The sequence below is a fragment of the Eurosta solidaginis genome, chromosome 1, assembly GCF_040869045.1.
Source record: "Eurosta solidaginis isolate ZX-2024a chromosome 1, ASM4086904v1, whole genome shotgun sequence".
Classification (NCBI taxonomy): domain Eukaryota; kingdom Metazoa; phylum Arthropoda; class Insecta; order Diptera; family Tephritidae; genus Eurosta; species Eurosta solidaginis.
This window is the reverse complement of record NC_090319.1, coordinates 350157572-350176404: the sequence shown is the minus strand read 5'-3', so window position 1 is coordinate 350176404 and position 18833 is coordinate 350157572. Positions and strand designations below refer to the sequence as shown.

At 36.6% G+C, this 18833-nt stretch overlaps 1 protein-coding gene across 3 annotated transcripts in view; it reads left to right on the top strand.

The window, feature by feature from the left end:
* LOC137238049 (octopamine receptor beta-1R-like) overlaps nt 1-18833 on the top strand; it is a 285592-nt gene that overhangs the window by 96417 nt on the left and 170342 nt on the right. The window lies entirely within an intron of this gene.

Sequence of the window (18833 nt, the reverse complement as noted above, 5' to 3'; positions counted from 1 at the left end):
AGATTATCTCACATACACATATGTAGTCATCAGCTAAGAGCAGAAGTTCTTACTCACAAATACACACGCATATAGCTAAATAGCCAAGTGCGAGATACAAATGTTCCATGTTCGTGAGAAACCTAGACCTTAGGAGGAAGATGCGAACGAGACAATAGAGAGTATAAAAGCAGCCCAAGCTGAGGAATGCCTAATCAGTTTGATTTAAAACGCTACTAGTTGTGAAGTAGAATTATGAAGTACTACTTCCAAAGTAGTATAAGTAAAAACCATTTTGAAATACTGAATATTGGAGTTATTGATTTGACAGCTCAGCGATTGGGACGTAAGCAGACGGTGCATAATTAGCAGGAACTCCTTAAAATTCGTTACCATATACATAATCGACACCACGCTGTCAGCGAACACATCTTTAACGAAATGAAAATTTCTCGATAGGAAATCAGTAAATTTTTGATAACATATCGATAAATTTCCGAAAAATAATCGATAAATTTTTGATTTTAAGCAAATTTTTAACACTTCAATAAGAAATCAATAACTCGTCGACCAGAAATATATAACATGTTTCTAACTCGTAGACAACAAATAGACTTAGCTTTATGTTAGAGAGTAAATAAACCATGTAAAAAGAAAGGTATGCCTAAAATCATTTCAGCCCGGCTCGCTTTCCACTACTTTCACCTGCTTTAAAATCTCAATTACTTGCCTTCAAATATGACCAACAAGGCAGCTTTGCTTTTCCTCTTACTCTTCTTCAAGGGAGGGGTATATGTAGCCATTGGCAGCTTTTTTTATAATATATTTTTTAACCCTCCCATTCATCTACAATGATAACCGTACTGGGTTGTCCAAGTCTTATTTTTACATATTACTGGAATTTGGTCTAATTCATAACCATTGATTTTCGAAGCACTCCACTCTACTTTTTACGCTTTAAAGAGTTGCTAAATCTGATATATGCATGAACTGATAAGGATAAACTCTCAAGAAGCCCCCTCGATTACTAGATACAACCTGTTAAGAAGTTAATGTAGGAACGCTAGCCCTACTTGGCACGTGACTACTCTATTGTCCATAGTTCAACAAAATAGAGATTCCCTTATGTGTGAACCATGTTCAAGGTTGTCAGCGTAAGGGTCTGTACTTTGTTTTAAATGCAGCTAACACCACTAGGTCTGCAGATCTAACGAAATGTAGCATATAAATACAAGCGTTAGTATTTTCTTTCAATGAAGGCATCCCGTACCCTATCTTCAGTTTCCGATTAACAAATATCAGTAACACATACAACTAAGACTCCTCAAGATTCGAGAGGAGTTCGTTCGACGGCACTTTACTCTGTTGGAGGTTTCTCTGTGATATTCCTGGCTATTTGAGTTCCTCTTTTAGTCACTAATTTCGAGTTATTGAGATCTCTTCGTACCTCTCCTGCTTCAAGCGTATTTTGGTTGTTGTCATTAAAGCCGGCCTTTATGGCGCGCATTTGAATACTGAACGTGTCCCTTACAATATATCCTCTTGTTCTATTTTGAATATGTAGTACTGATCTTCCTCCGTGGGGCGAGGTACGATGAGTTCACTCTTATCCCTGCATATACCGGTTCGAACGCTGAAACAAGTTCAATGCATTATCTGAATTCACCACCAATGCATTACTAACCACCTAAATGTGTGCTCCTGTCCCATTCCTTTCGAGGTCTGAACAACTCTCTTTAAAAATATTAATGCGGTTTTATTGTTGTAGTTCATCATATAAACTCCATTGTTCAAATCCGCTGAATGATGCGATAGCAGCAGCTCATTTGCATCCTTCTCCAAATTGTGATTTGAGTAAATTTGCTTTATATAGATATCCCAGTAAAAGATTCCTATGTTATCCCATTTATCCCTTTATGGACAAAGGAAAGGCTGGCTTCCTATAGAACCTCCGTGGTGAAGTCTCCTTATTACCTCCCTATAGATTATCAGTAACTTCGCGAATTGTAGGCATACGATTACTATTTTTTCATGCTCTGGAGCCTTCGAGGTACATGGTTGCAATCCATTGTCATACTCTGTATTATAAATTTGGATGTGTAAGGAATGTCATTGGCGAATAATTTGCCTTCAGCTTCTGCAGCTGGGACGCTTACCCACCAGCTTCTTAAACGCAGTAATGTCACATTCAGCCGATCGATAACTCTACTTCAGAGCTTCTTCTTTCACAAACCTGTTGTGGCATCGATGTTTGCTTGCAGCGGAAAATTCTTCTCAGCTTACTGCCTTCGACCTGTTTCACAAACAAATTTGTTGCAACCTTTCATACATTTATAATTTTTAAGCTGATCTCGAACTTCATTTTCAAATTATTACCCTAAGATAGTGGATGTGGTGTCTGTGAGCCAGCTACAAACAAATTTTCTTCTTGGTTCTAAAATATTTAGGTCATATAATTCGAGTCGTTCAAGTGAAAGTAAACATATTAAGTACCAATTTCGGAGATTATTCAATACATGCACACATAACAGCTGCTTTTATATTAATTCAATATATCTGCATGAGTGACCTACAAATTTCAACATCAGCAACAGGTCGCTTCATGCAAGAGCCGTTTGTCCTTTTTTTATACTCCTCCTTCTGTTAAATGTAATATTTGATGCGCCCCGATAAATTTGAATAAATCTGCATTTTGCATATGTTTCGTAAATGTGTATATATGTATTTTCTAATAACCTCGTTCATGTCCCCTTTTAAGTATTCTGTAAGCTCTTTTAAGGTACGGCGAGCATGAATTAAACACCTCCTCCTTTTAAAAGCTTAAGAACTGCTCTTTGTTATCTTAAAACTGTTAACTTTGTTAAGTTGTTGGGTTATCAAAATGTGGTTGTGGTTAGCATTTTATAACTGTTTTTATGTTCTTACTCTTTTTGATGCTAAGCTAGCAGTATTTAATTGCAAATTTCAGATTCAAGTTTCACCTGAAATTAAGACAAGAAGTTCATATCTTAGCTATTTCTAGTTATACTCAGCTGAGCAGAGCTTACAGAGTATATCAATTTTGTTCGCATAACGGTACCACGTAACGGCATAAAATAATCGAGATAGATATAGACTTCTATATATCAAAATGATCTGCGCGAAAAAATAAATTCATATAGCCATGTCCGTCCGTCCGTCTGTCCGTAAACACGATTTAAAATGAGCGAAATCTTACTATAACCACGCCCACTTTTTCAATATCGAAATTTTCGAAAAACCGAAAAAGTTTGATAATTCATTGCCAAAGATGGATAAAGTGATAAAACTTGGTTGGTGGGTTGACCTTATGACGCAGAATAGAAAACTAGTAAAATTTCGGATAATGGGCCTGGCACCGTCCACTTTTAAAAGAAGGTAATGTAAAAGTTTTGCAAGCTGTAATTTGGCAGCAGAGTATGTAATGTTCGGATACACCCGAATTTAGCCTTCCTTACTTGTTTTTGTTTCCTTTTTTGTTTTTGCTAATTTGGCATTGAAGCTTTCACTTGTTTTGATATAAATTTATTGCTGCATTCTCTCGAGCTTAACGCAAATTTTGTGAACATTCTCCTTTGAATTTATGAATGTAATTAGTGAAAACCCAAAGTTAGCTAAGGGCAATTATGATCAAAATAACTCGCGAAACTAAGCACGTACAAGTATCTATGTACAGGACTGTAATTAGAGTCAAATTAAAAGTAAGTACTACGGTCGTCGCGCATCATATCTGTCCCGGTTTATGGATCGGAATTATGGGCGGTGTCGAGAGAAGATGAGATGGCTCTTGGAGTGTTCGTGGGAAAAGTTTTGCGGAAGATTTATGGTCTTGTGCATGATGCCGACTGAAGGAGATTTGATTATGGGCTGAATGACCTTTACGCAGATATGATAATAGTGCAGCGAATAAAAATCCAAAAATTTCACTAGCTAGGTCATGTTTTGCGAATGGATTAATACGCTCGTGCCAAGAATATATTTAAGTTAATACCGCAGTTTGAAAGCAAAGGAAGGGGAAGGCCGTCACTGAGTTGGCAGAGGCAGATGGAGAAAGACTTGATCACACTTGTTGCTTCCAATTGGCGTCGGTTATCGCAAAACAGGGATAGCGGGCGGTGCTTGTTAGGAAACGGCCAAAATTGCTTGGATAGTTAAGCGTAAATTAATGTTGATGAGTAGTGGTAAATATTTAACGTTTTACAGTGTCCCAAACAATCTTAAATCAGCTATTGTATACGGACACAAAAGCCTTCAATAATTTTCTGACTGCCAGCACAGCTTACTTTCAACATTCTTCGGCGCTCACTTTCGCGTCTACATTAAGCTTCATAGTAATCTATTCCAAGGACAGTTATATGTAATGACATAAAGGAATTGAGTTAGCCATAGACTTCTTTATATCAAAACTCCGATAAAATTTAGAGATATTTAGGCAATTTGGTCCATTTGACATTCTATGGTTCAAAGCCCTTTTGTGGACTTACAAAAGCACTTACCAGGGAAACTATAAGTAACTGGGAAACCAAAAATAGCAGACGTCACTCGATTGACTGCCCAGTGCAAAGACAGGCCAAACTGTTTATACTTCCGGCAACGAATGTATCAGCAAAAATCATTAATCTAAGCAGGGAGGACCTAAGAAATCTCACAGTTAAATCTATCGATACCCAAATATGTTCTTTCTGTGAGCTGGAGGATGAAACGCCGGTTCACATTCTCTGCGAATTCGTCGCCCTGGCTAGGCAGAGACTCTCCCATCTAGGTGGTGTGACTCTTAATCCCTATGTGATATGGAGTAAAAAGTCTGAATAGGTACTTAGATACATAAAAAACCTCCAGAAATTAGGCTGAAAGGTCAGGCACAAAAAAAATCTGCACAAAGTTCGCAGTGCTTCCAGACCTAGTAGTAATAATAATAAAGCCTCCATGGGGCTGTATACATGTAAGAGTGTACAAGAAAGCACGCAGAGATAATGTCTCAAATTCTCTCATTTTGTATTTGTTAAACACACACTTTACTATGGGGTCCTTGTTTGGTGCACAGCCACACAAAGAAGTACGTTTCCCAAAAAAACCAGATAGGGTATGCAGATAACCATCGCTTAGCATAGCGGGAGAACTATTCCCACAGCCCCATTGCATGCCATTCTGCACATCACACCTACAGACCTGATGGCAAAAAAATAGAGTTAGCAACTGCAACAAGGCTTCAGCCCTCGAGGAAACTTGAGTACAGGCCTTGTTGTTATAGCAGTACAGCGCCACCTAACATAGAGCGAATTGATTACATCGTCCTAAACATGAGCTTCGAAGGACATCTATGGGCCACAATAGAGCCCGCGCATTGTCGCAATGATGTAGAAATGACAGAACATACTATGCACGTATATACCGATGGTTCCAAATTAAGGGAAGGGATCGGGCATGCTGTTTACTGTTTCTATACAGGATCCGTGAAGAAAACAGCAGAAAATCTTCAGTAAACGTGTTTAAGTTGCAGTTACGTCAATAAATATTGTGATAGTCAGAAGGCGATTAAAGAAAGAAACTCACACAGTGCTTCATCAAGAAGTGTTTTGGAATGCAAAGAAGCATTGGAGAGAGTTTGTTCAGGCCGGATCATTACATCTACGTTGCTATTAAAGCCCCAAAGGGATACAAGATATTGAAAAGGTGGATGAATTGGCCAAGCAGGGTGTAGAAGTCGATGTATCGACGGTATACGTCCCAATCGGTTTGGGGAGTTCAAAAGGAGACAGTAGTTTCATACAAACTACCAAGCAGGAAAGGCGTGAATAAAGGCGTGGGGCTGTAAAATTTCTAAAATAATTTGAAAATCTTACGACCCATAAAGTTGCTTATATCCACAAAGAAAGAAGACTAGAGGCACACCATGGGCATACTAACTGTACACTGTCTTCTGGCGTAACATGTTTATAAGTTAGATATTTATACCTGCAAAGAGCAATAACATAGGCCGAGCTTCTCTCCCAATTCGCGTCGTGCTCCTTTTTTTCCTACAAATTGGCGAAACGGGACCTACTTGTTTTACATAGCTTTCGAACAGTATCTGCAACGCAGATTACTTTTCTCTTCGACGCTTTTAATTGCAGAAATACCCTTGGAGTGCTTGCCAAATACCGGCGAGGGCCCACCAGCTTGTAAAACCTTTTTTTAATTGAATAAACTTGTTTATAAATTTTTGGTGCTGCTTTGATCAGCAATGGAACTCAGAATATTTGGTGGGGTAGGCGGAGCATGCTGCCACCACACCAACAGCTTATAAGTAAGGCCTCGTCAGTAACAGCAGATGTATGAAGTGCGAGCTGCAGCAATAAACGGTTGAGCACCCTCTGTGTTCGTGTCCTGCGCTCGCCATGTCAAGGTTATAGCTGTTAAAACCAGCAGATTTGTAAGAGGCAGCTTTTAGGCAATATCCCAAAAAACTTCAAATATTCACCAAAAGGACGGGTCTTTCTGTTTCGCCGTCAAATACATTCTGGCATCACTATGAATGTATTATATTAAGCCTTTGTGAGATCTTTATTGACCTCGGTTCATTATAACCTCTCATAGGTTCGGTATTGTTATTTAGTTCCAAAATCGTTAGTGTTTGCTTTGGTATAAAATGCTAAGAAGAATTAATTGACGAATCTCCTCATCTTGACTTAGGCTGTTGTGATTTCTCAACTGAAATATATGTGCGAGCAGCCAGCCCTTCCTTTTGAGCTATTTATAAGGATGCGTTTAAAGTTAACATCTGTGGGGCCTTTATTGAAGTTAACATTCAATCTCAATTGCATTGGCAGTAGAACCGTTTGATCCAGAATTGCAATAAAATGAACTATTTTCGGGTCCATAAATAAAGCGGTTACAAATTTTGTGGTAATGTTAAAATAAAGCCGTTGTGTTGCTATACGAGTATATGGTTTTACTTGAACATCGTTGAGAGATAAACATTAAAGGGCACCAAGTTGCCGGTTAATTGAATGTTCGCTATAAATTTTACTCATTTTTGTTTGTGTGTGCTGGTTGTTGTAAGCTTCAATCGCTTTTACTCAATATGCATATAATTCAAGGATTTGTTGAGACAAAATTATAAAGCTCACCGGCAGAAAACTGGTCAACCACTTAATTGTTATTAAATTGTTTATGCAGGTACATGCTAAATTGAGTTCCATATTTATACAAATTTAATATACATAAAAGGTTAGAAATAGTATGAAATTTGAAGTTTATGAATCTTTGCATATTCTACTACTACTATGCACTTAAACTATAAACAAAAATAAAAAGTTGATTAAATTTTTGAAATTGTATGAGGTTTACATATTAAGTCGCAATGCAAGTATATTTGTATATGCGTATGTGTGTATATTAGAGCTTGTGATATTCTATCAATCGAATTATTCAAATGCTTTTGTATTCGATTTTCAAAATTCGACTAGTAAAATTTATGCATAAAAACTCAATATTTTTTATACCAATGTTTGTAATTACAATTTTAATTATTTAGAGCTTTTCGGCCGATAAAATAAAGACAAAACACAAGGTTTATCTTTTCCTCCTAAGCGTTTCAATGAAATTTTTTCATCTTCATCAGGGAGACTGTATATTTGTCATAAAATATGATATAAAACAAAGCAAACATTAACACATTAGTTAGAATTACACAATTTACATCACTCTGTTGGTAACATAATACTTACATTCAATTTATAACATTGAAACTTTCAACATCTAACACGTAAATAAACAAAACTTTACATTTAATTTACTGTCTCCATTCATGTTTCCTGCTTCGTCCATTGGCTGATAATGCCGTTATATAAGCGCAGTTTATATTGTTGACGTCTTCTTTGAAATTCATTGCAGTATTAATTTTTTGTTGTATTCGTAGAGCCTCCAGCGTCATTCGTGTTCGTTCTTTCCCCTCATCGTCTAATATTTTCGCGTTTTCGAAGTCCGCTGTGTGTCCTTTGTTGGTCAAATGTTCGCATAGTGCTGTTGTTGTTTTTCTATTTTTGGCGTCTAGTCTATGTTCGTTTATTCGTACACTTAGCGATCGCTTCGTCGTTCCAATGTATATTTGATTGCAAGTTTCTCCTGCGCTCCCATTAAATTTTATTTCGTATACCACATTATGTTGTTGTTCTTTGTCGATTTTGTCTTTTGTTTGTGCAAAGATTGTGTTCAAAGTTCGATTTGGTTTATGCGCAAATTTTATATTGTTGTTGCGTGTGATGCTATACAATGTTTTGTTGTCCGTTAATCCTGGTATGCAATTGACGCCTGCATATAGTTGCTTTTCTTTTACATTCTTTTGTTCAGTGATGCTTTGCGCGCAGTTGGTTTGACTAATTTTTGTTGTTATCCATGCGTCTATTAATGTATTAGGGTAGCCATTCTCATACATAATATATTTATTATTTTTAAATTTGTGGTCATGAACTCCTGTTCACTTAAATTGTAGATTTTCTTTATAAAGCTTATGACCGTGTTCTTTTTTGCATCCATGGGTGATTTGAATGGCAATTTAGCATACCAATTAGTTTTTAGGGTTTGGCTCGATTTTATAACTTCGATATCTAGGAAGGGCAAGTTGTTGTTTTTCTCTTTCTCTACTGTAAATTGTATTTTGGTAAGTTGGTTATTTAGTATTTTAAGTATTTCTTCCACGTCCTTAGTTTTAATTATAGCGAATATATCATCTACATATTTGTTTATGTATTTGATATATATGTCCTTTAATTTAAGCTCAGCAATGCTGTCGTATAGAAACTAACAGCTGATCGCTCAAAATTTCTACACACACACAAAAACAATTTTAATGGCCATATTACGAATATCTTTTAGAAAATTCAATTTAAATATTTAGAAAAACATAAACTTTCTTAACTTTAAAATAAGAGAAAATGTTTGTCTATATTTGATTATTATTGATGTCATCTGTATTGCAGCTGCCGTTGGGAGTCATAAAACATGTAGGGGCACTACGTTAATTGGCACAGAAGCCCGGCCTAAAATCTCTTCGAAGACCATCGTGCCTTACATTTATTTAATTTAATTAATGCTGAACATATCAATGGTCCTTAATGTAATCTCTATGGTATGTTGTACTGGAAAATCCCAAAAAACTTCCTTCATATGCCGAAATTAAATAAATACCAAACTTACGTTGACATCCCTCTGGAAAAAAACTGTAAGTTATAAAAAAATAAAATGGCATTTAAATAATTTGTTCACGTATTCCTAGAAGACGGACATAAATATGAGTTAAATTTTTTTGATTTTAATTGAACATTTTTGAGAAATCGGTGTACAAAGCTCTCATATCAGCCGATTCACATCTTGAGCGTTCTTTTCAACGTATCAAGTATAACATGTTTAAACCGCATAGACGTCTCATTTAATTTTAAAGCTCCAGATATTTGTGATGAATACAAAGATGTTCCCAAAAATTAAAAAAAAAAATTGTTTTTCGTGTAGGTCTTATTATTAGGAGGAGCTCCACGACTAAGAGAATCCAACATTTGGAAATCAGCTATGCACTGAAACGCGACGAGTCTGGATGATAAGACGAAGAAACAATTGAACGAAATAATAAGCGACCTAACATCCAAAACCGACCACATCACAGCGGTTGTGGACTTCCATGTTTAGAGCATACGATATCCTTCAAGGGAGGAATGGAAGGCCAAGACAATGGCAGGGGTATTCCAATATACACCGACGGCTCGAAATTGGAAAAGCGAACTGAAGCTGGGATGTACTCAACACATCTACAGTTAAACCAATCATTCCGACTTCCTGACGCATGCAGTGTATTCCAGGCAGAGGTCTATGACATAGATAGAGCAGCAAAGCTGATGTTCACCGACGTAACAATCTTTGTTGACAGCCAAGCCGCCCTAAGCGTATTAGAGTCCAACATGATAAAATCGGATATCGTGCGGCGGTGTAGAGCTTCTCTAGCTTCTATAAGTCATCTAAATGTCTCGCTTTTCTGGGTCCCTAGGCACAGCGGTATTGAAGGGAATGAACTCGCAGATGAGATGGCTAGGAAAGGTTCCGATTTGGACATAAGTGAGGTTCACAGATCCCTCTGATCACCGCTGAGTTAACTCTTGGCAGAATCGGGGAATATGAGAACAGGGCAACGGACTTGCTATGGACCAAAAGGGTTGACTGCGAAGTCTCAAGATCCTTATGGTCATGCTTGTATAGGAAAGGCACCAACTTCTCTCTCAAACTGAACAAATACGCGGCGACGGTACTTACGGGTACCATCACAGGTCATTGTGCTACCGCACCAATGCTTCGACGTTAACGAATACCAACAAGCTCCCTCTGCAGAAGTTGTCATGATGATGAGGAAGAGGAGTCGATCTACCACTTTCTCTGCCGATGTCCGGCGCTTCAAAGAAGCAGGCTCAGATTTCTAGGCTCACAGTTCTTCGACAGCCTGGCAGAGGTTGGGAAAGTGGACGTCTCGCTTCTTCTTGGGTTCATCAGGGAAAGCAAGTGGTTCGTTGAGGCCCACTAGGAGGTAATGTGGTTAAACGAATGTGCCGCCACCCTGCATTTACTGAGGGCACTCACAATGGACAAAATTGTATCCGATTGGAAGTGTGGGTAATACCCACGCTCGCTCTCTTAACCTAACATAACCTTATACATTTTTTTGACTTTATTACCAAAATATAGATTTTCCCGAAAGTTTTGTTTGTTTCCTTATGTCCTTCTCACCGGAATCGCAAGGTTCGGAAAATTTTGCTTGGAGACACAAGTTTTAAGATAAAACATTCCAAGATTTCAATATCTACTAATCAATCAAATTAGCAAAGAGTCAACAAAGGATAAATATTTGGTACATACATGGCGTATACGTATTTTTTTAAAGAACACTTTATAAAAAACTAGCTTTACCAGGCGCACGTTGTAACGTCCGAGATCGAATGGATGTTGCGTTATTTTTTGTTTTGTTTGTTGATAATTTAATTTATTGTTCTGTAAATTGAATTGAATGTTGTACGCATATTTGGTGAAATCTTCTGTTAAAACATTTTATTCTTGTATCTTATTTTATATTATTGTATTGCTTTTACCGCTGATGATTGTTGCTTTGATTACATTCCGAAGAAGCATGACTGTGAGCCAATTTTCAAAGTTTATATATGCGCAGGCATTCCTTTTGGTTCTAAGGAGTGTAGAAATTCATTTGGATAATTCACAATTTTATCTTCATCTGTAACTGTGTCGATCGATTTATATTTCGTCACTTCACCAGGAAATTGATTTGAAAGCGATCATTGATTTTGTTAACATGATCTTTTTTGGGAGCTAAGATAGTTCTTTCGCATAGTCAAAAAACAAAAACATTTAAATTTAAAATTCTTAATTCTGAAATATGCAAAACTTTCGTCTTGATCGAAGGAACCTCGAGCCAAAATTTGGTGATGATCGAAGTATAGCAAACACGTTTTCATAGGGAACACACACACAGAATTTGATTTTTATAGAAGATGTAGATAGACTGAAGCTAAGCAATTTTTTTAACAGCGGCAGATTACTAAATGTCCAAAAGGCATAACAGCTAAACTCAACAATGCAGTCAAAATTTAGGTGTTAAAATAACTTAAGTTTGTACGGCAGCCATAGTTTTTCCCCATTCCACATTTTACTGGAGGTTTTAGGACTTAACGTCACATAACACCTTACCAATTTTAATTATCCTACCATTACGACATCCAGATATATGCAGTATAATATATTCCATTTGTATGGGAGGATCTACGCCCCCTTTTTCCCAAATTCCGCCTTTTCTTGGTGGTGTTAGGGATTACCTCATATAACTCCTTACTGAATTTCAATGTTCTGGCAAGCTATTCGAATAGTTAAATTAATAATCGAATAAAATAATCGATTAGTCGAATAATCGAATTATTCGAAATTTTTTAAGAGCCCTATTGTACATATTTTGAAACATTGCGTGTTAGGGAAATATTAACATTTGAGACATAGTTTTTGAAAGTTGTAGACTGTTTGGCGGTGTTCGATTTTGACTGACTACCTTGACACACAACAACAAACTTGATGATTTTATTAAGAGCAATTTTTCTATTTCTTCCTTTATTTTTGCTGTAAAGTTTTGCGCTTCTAGCAAGTTGCATTATACACACATAAATATGTTTGTTTTTAAGGCATCGTTTATGCATAATCACATTGACCTATAAAATAAATTTACACACGTAAGTTTCTCAGTTGCTTGTAATAAAAGTTATTTAACTAGGAACAACTTCAAACTCGGGTTGGGCACCTTTCAGTTCCATCGTGTACAGGTTAATATTATTTACGAAATATTTCATTGTGACTATCATCCTTAAATTTTCCTCTCCTTAAGGGACTATGTTTGTTAGGCGATTGTACAGCTATCTGCAAAGTTATCATTTCGAGTGGCTGTTTTCTTGAATATTTTGTGAAGGTTTTTTTTTTAATGACGATGATGTAAGGCCTAATATCGGCCGAGCACTTGAGAGCTTATTCGTTTTTTTCATAACACTGAACAGCCAGGTATACAGACGAGCATGCTAGCTTGGGAACACATCCAGCGGGTTAGGAGCTTAAAATATACCCGTGCCATGTATGCCTACACTAAGAGGCAGATAAAATATCCAAATGATTAGAGGGGTTGTGTAGTGCAACCCTTGAAAGAGGTTGCTAGTGCAATTTACAGTTTATCCTACCCAAATTTCAACCTCACCTACCAATGGTGATTCCTTTCTTTCCGTTTCTTTAGCAGCCGAGGCTCTTCAATGTGGTCATTTTAAATCGTTTCAGAGATGGTCGGGATTTCACCCCAATGGTGCTTGTTACCAGAAAGTACCGAGTCAATATCTGGCAAAGGAACATCTTCATGTATAACACCTCCCAAAACCTTAGGGGAGTGTCTCGATCGCTATAACAACAATAACCAAAGCTATGTGGAACTTTCACAGTTTGAAAGGATGTTAATGGGAAAATCTGTGCCAGAGGGGCTGCGCTTAGATATTTTTAATTCTTCAATACCTAAATCATTTTAACATTTTGGACATACTCTGCTGTATTAACTGCAACTCACTAGGTATATTAAAGTATTGGGTAGCTTCGTAAGCTTCTTATTGGTAAAATCCGACACCGACAAGTTATTGTTTTATAATCAGCGTATTAAGAATGCAAATTTATAGCGGAGTTATCGGTTTCTTATTGGTTTGTTTTTCACGGGTTTCAGATGTGTTATCGATTTTGTATGGAAGTTTATCCGGTTTCATTTCAAACCGATTAGTCGCCGATAGCACGCCGATGATAAACCAATAGCTTTTCGACAACGAACTGATGTCTTTTCGCTATGAAAATTTATAACACACTGATAAGAAACCCATAACCTTTCGATAAAAGATCGTAAATATTTTTGTTGACGTGTTGCTAAGTTTTCGCTAAGTAAACGATAATTTTTCTAAAATAAATGGATAATTTTTAAATATAAGTAATATCCCGATGACTCATCGATAACTCTTCGAAATCAAATCGATAAATTTTCAATTACTAAGTAATTACCAATAACTTCTCGATAAAAACTCGATGGCTCTTCGACAGCCTTTGTATACACACTTGTATAGCAAATCCATATCTCGTCTATACCTCGCCGATAACAAACCTGTAATATATCGATAATTCATCGATTGCAAACCGCTAACACCTCAAAACTTATGCTTACATATTTTGTTCCAGCATACAACATTGCATAACGGCTGCCGTGGTGTGGTGGTAGTGTGCTCCGCCTACCACGCCGAAGATCCTGGGTTCACTTCCCGGTTAAAGCAACATCAAAATTTTAGAAACAATTTTTTTCAATTAGAAGAAAATTTTTCGAAACGGAGTCGCCCCTCGGCAGTGTTTGGCAAGCATTCCGGGTGTAACTATTTCTGCCACGAAAAGCTTCTCAGTGAAAACTCATTTGCCTTGTAGATGCCGTTTGGAGTCGTCATTAAACAAGTAGATCCCGTCCCGCCAATTTGTAGGAAAAACTAAAAAAGGAGCACGACGCAAATTGGAAGTAAATTTAGGCCTAAAATCTCTTCGGAAGTTGTCCCGCTTTACATACAACATTTCAATGCTACATATTGCGTCTACACTTACGTCTACACTCACATTCTGGTTGCTCGATTTAGTTAGCTATCGATTTAATACTGTAATTTTCTCTTGGATTAAGGAAAAAATATTGAAAACAGTTGTAGAAACTTCTTTGATTTCAGCAAAATTGGTGACGCAGATTTATTTCTTGGGTTGAGTAGATAAAGTAGGCCCATATATAAATATATGTACATTGTACATATGTGGTATTTACGTAAAAAAAAAATCCTTTATGTGCACAAAAATGCCTACTTTTTTTGGTTTACATAGCTTCCTGTTCAGGAATAATTTTACCACGTTTCACGTTACGTATTTCAGTTATCTTCTTACTTTTACACTCACATTGAAACACGTACATTGTATATGGTGACAAACATCATTTTAAGTAAATAAATATATATGCAAATTTGATAGCTCGTATTTTACTTCGTTTACTTTTTGTTTGTTCTCCTTTGAGGAAATTTTCGCTTCTATTTATGAATATTTTATATCTGAACAAATTTAAGTCAAAGTTAATTCAATTTTTAAAAGAAAAATATTTTATTTGCGTACATTTACGCCATAAAATTAAATTATGTACATATATTTATATTCAATGAACATTACATTGGGTCGAAAGAGAAATTGCACTTGTTGTTGTAAGTTGTCCACAAACCTCGTATTTTTAACTCACACTCTTTTCTTATTCAGCCTCAAACTGTGTACTTAATTCCGTCAAATTTCATACAAAATCTTGGAAGCGCACAATCTCCGTCGGTATTGATTAGCATGAGGAAGTTTTAGTGTGGTCATAAATAAAATTTCAGCACAAATAAACCAAAAAGCTAATAAATTATATTGTAACAAATTTTGGGAAATTTCTGATTATTTTGTATCTTCTGTTAGGTTCGAATCTATGAACTGTCGAACAAATAACTTAAATATTCGCTATAACAAAACATTATTTACAATTGTTTTTGTTTTGTTTGATTCATCTTTAATGTGTCATTGTCCACTGGCGTTTTCATTGATCGATGGAAATTGGCTTCTATTACTCCAATCTTCAAGTCTGGAAATAAGAGCGAGGTAGCAAACTACAGGCCAATATCTAAACTATCAACCTATTCAAAAATGTTTGAGAAAGTAGTAAAGGAGAAGTTGGCTTTGGCTGCTAAAGGAATAATTGATCCATGTCAGCATGGGTTTGTTGCGTGTCGTTCAACAGTGACAAACCTAGCTGTTTTTTCTCAATACTGTGTTTCTGCTACGGGCATCAACTTGATACAATTTATACAGATTTCTCTAAGGCGTTTGATACAGTGTCCCACAAAATACTTCTTCGGAAACTTTAATACATTGGTTTCCATTCAACCTTTCTGCCATGGTTAAAGTCATACCTGACAAACAGAATTTTATTTGTATAAATCGAGACTATGTGGTCCTATGAGTTCTTGGAAACCTCTGGCGTGCCACAAGCAGTGGCGGATCTAGGGGGGATCTATGGGGGCTAAAGCCCCCCAGAGCTGTATCATGTGTTCTCCGTTCGAACTAAACTTGTGGAGAGAATAAAAAAGGTCAAATTTTACGCTTTGATAGCTGACGAAACAACAGACGCAAGTCATAAAGTTCAGCTAACCTTATGCATCCGGTATATCGATGTGGAGGACATTGTTCTACGCGAGGACTTTATAGGATTTATATTGTTGACATCGACTACTGGACAAGACGTGAAGTGGCGAATATTTGAAGAATTGAACGTCCTAGGACTGGATGTAATCAATCTTCGAGGACAAGGCTACGACGGGGGATCGAATTTCTCTGGAAAAGAAAATGGAGTTAGCGTATTGATTTTGAAAGAGCAACCACTTGCATTTTACACTCACTGCTTCAACCATTCCTTGAGTCTCTGTGTATGCAAGGCGTGTGAAGTTCCCGAAATTCGAAATATGCTTGGAACCGTTTCTGCAGTAATACATTTTTTCACATCATCACACAAAAGAACGCAAGCACTTGAGGATGAAATCAAAGAAAGATCACCCGAATCACAGAAAACTTGCCTCAGAACAATTTGCCTCACGCGATGGGTTGAAAAACACGATAGTGTGGAAACCGTTAGTGAATTTCTCCCACATATTGCTGAAGTGTTAGGTAACTTGAAGTTTGATAAAGATCTTGAAACGTCTTCAAAAGCGTCGCAACTTCTCAGTGCTATTGAGAAATCCGAATTTCTGATCGCTCTCCAAACATTCAACGATGTGAATTTACCGATGAGAGTCACTCAGTAGAACACTTCAACAACCTGAATTGCAACTGAAATCGGTCGGTGCTCATATTGATCATATAATCATGTCAAAACGCGTGAAGACGAAACATCGTTCTATTAAATCTTCAAGAGAGCTGAGGAAAAAGCATGTGAATTGGGAATCAAACTCGAAATTCCCCACATTTGTGGCCGACAGAAGCACCGCTCCAATGTTCCAACTAAGAGTGAGGCTCCTCTCGAATTTTTCCGGTGAGTTCTTGTTGATTAAATGCGTTTATTTACGTTTTTAATAGGGGTGAATGATTCGTTGGCATTGTACTTACAGAGCTACAATTTACTACCCTTTCCTGGACTACATGATTTCTTCATTGACGTCAAGGTTTAAAGGTAAATTTTTGAAAATACTGCCTCTGGAGGGACTGATTCCAGCATACTCTGCAGGAGTAACGATTGAAGGAATTGTACTTGCTGCAAAGTTTATAAAGAAGATCTCACCAGTCATAATGAGACAGTGCTGAAAAATGAGATTTTATTGTGGCATAACCATTGCAAAAGTGGCCCATTCAAGAGTGCTCAAACAGCTACTGATGACTCATCGATAACTCTTCGAAATCAAATCGATAAATTTTCAATTACTAAGTAATTACCAATAACTTCTCGATAAAAACTCGATGGCTCTTCGACAGCCTTTGTATACACACTTGTATAGCAAATCCATATCTCGTCTATACCTCGCCGATAACAAACCTGTAATATATCGATAATTCATCGATTGCAAACCGCTAACACCTCAAAACTTATGCTTACATATTTTGTTCCAGCATACAACATTGCATAACGGCTGCCGTGGTGTGGTGGTAGTGTGCTCCGCCTACCACGCCGAAGATCCTGGGTTCACTTCCCGGTTAAAGCAACATCAAAATTTTAGAAACAATTTTTTTCAATTAGAAGAAAATTTTTCGAAACGGAGTCGCCCCTCGGCAGTGTTTGGCAAGCATTCCGGGTGTAACTATTTCTGCCACGAAAAGCTTCTCAGTGAAAACTCATTTGCCTTGTAGATGCCGTTTGGAGTCGTCATTAAACAAGTAGATCCCGTCCCGCCAATTTGTAGGAAAAACTAAAAAAGGAGCACGACGCAAATTGGAAGTAAATTTAGGCCTAAAATCTCTTCGGAAGTTGTCCCGCTTTACATACAACATTTCAATGCTACATATTGCGTCTACACTTACGTCTACACTCACATTCTGGTTGCTCGATTTAGTTAGCTATCGATTTAATACTGTAATTTTCTCTTGGATTAAGGAAAAAATATTGAAAACAGTTGTAGAAACTTCTTTGATTTCAGCAAAATTGGTGACGCAGATTTATTTCTTGGGTTGAGTAGATAAAGTAGGCCCATATATAAATATATGTACATTGTACATATGTGGTATTTACGTAAAAAAAAAATCCTTTATGTGCACAAAAATGCCTACTTTTTTTGGTTTACATAGCTTCCTGTTCAGGAATAATTTTACCACGTTTCACGTTACGTATTTCAGTTATCTTCTTACTTTTACACTCACATTGAAACACGTACATTGTATATGGTGACAAACATCATTTTAAGTAAATAAATATATATGCAAATTTGATAGCTCGTATTTTACTTCGTTTACTTTTTGTTTGTTCTCCTTTGAGGAAATTTTCGCTTCTATTTATGAATATTTTATATCTGAACAAATTTAAGTCAAAGTTAATTCAATTTTTAAAAGAAAAATATTTTATTTGCGTACATTTACGCCATAAAATTAAATTATGTACATATATTTATATTCAATGAACATTACATTGGGTCGAAAGAGAAATTGCACTTGTTGTTGTAAGTTGTCCACAAACCTCGTATTTTTAACTCACACTCTTTTCTTATTCAGCCTCAAACTGTGTACTTAATTCCGTCAAATTTCATACAAAATCTTGGAAGCGCACAATCTCCGTCGGTATTGATTAGCATGAGGAAGTTTTAGTGTGGTCATAAATAAAATTTCAGCACAAATAAACCAAAAAGCTAATAAATTATATTGTAACAAATTTTGGGAAATTTCTGATTATTTTGTATCTTCTGTTAGGTTCGAATCTATGAACTGTCGAACAAATAACTTAAATATTCGCTATAACAAAACATTATTTACAATTGTTTTTGTTTTGTTTGATTCATCTTTAATGTGTCATTGTCCACTGGCGTTTTCATTGATCGATGGAAATTGGCTTCTATTACTCCAATCTTCAAGTCTGGAAATAAGAGCGAGGTAGCAAACTACAGGCCAATATCTAAACTATCAACCTATTCAAAAATGTTTGAGAAAGTAGTAAAGGAGAAGTTGGCTTTGGCTGCTAAAGGAATAATTGATCCATGTCAGCATGGGTTTGTTGCGTGTCGTTC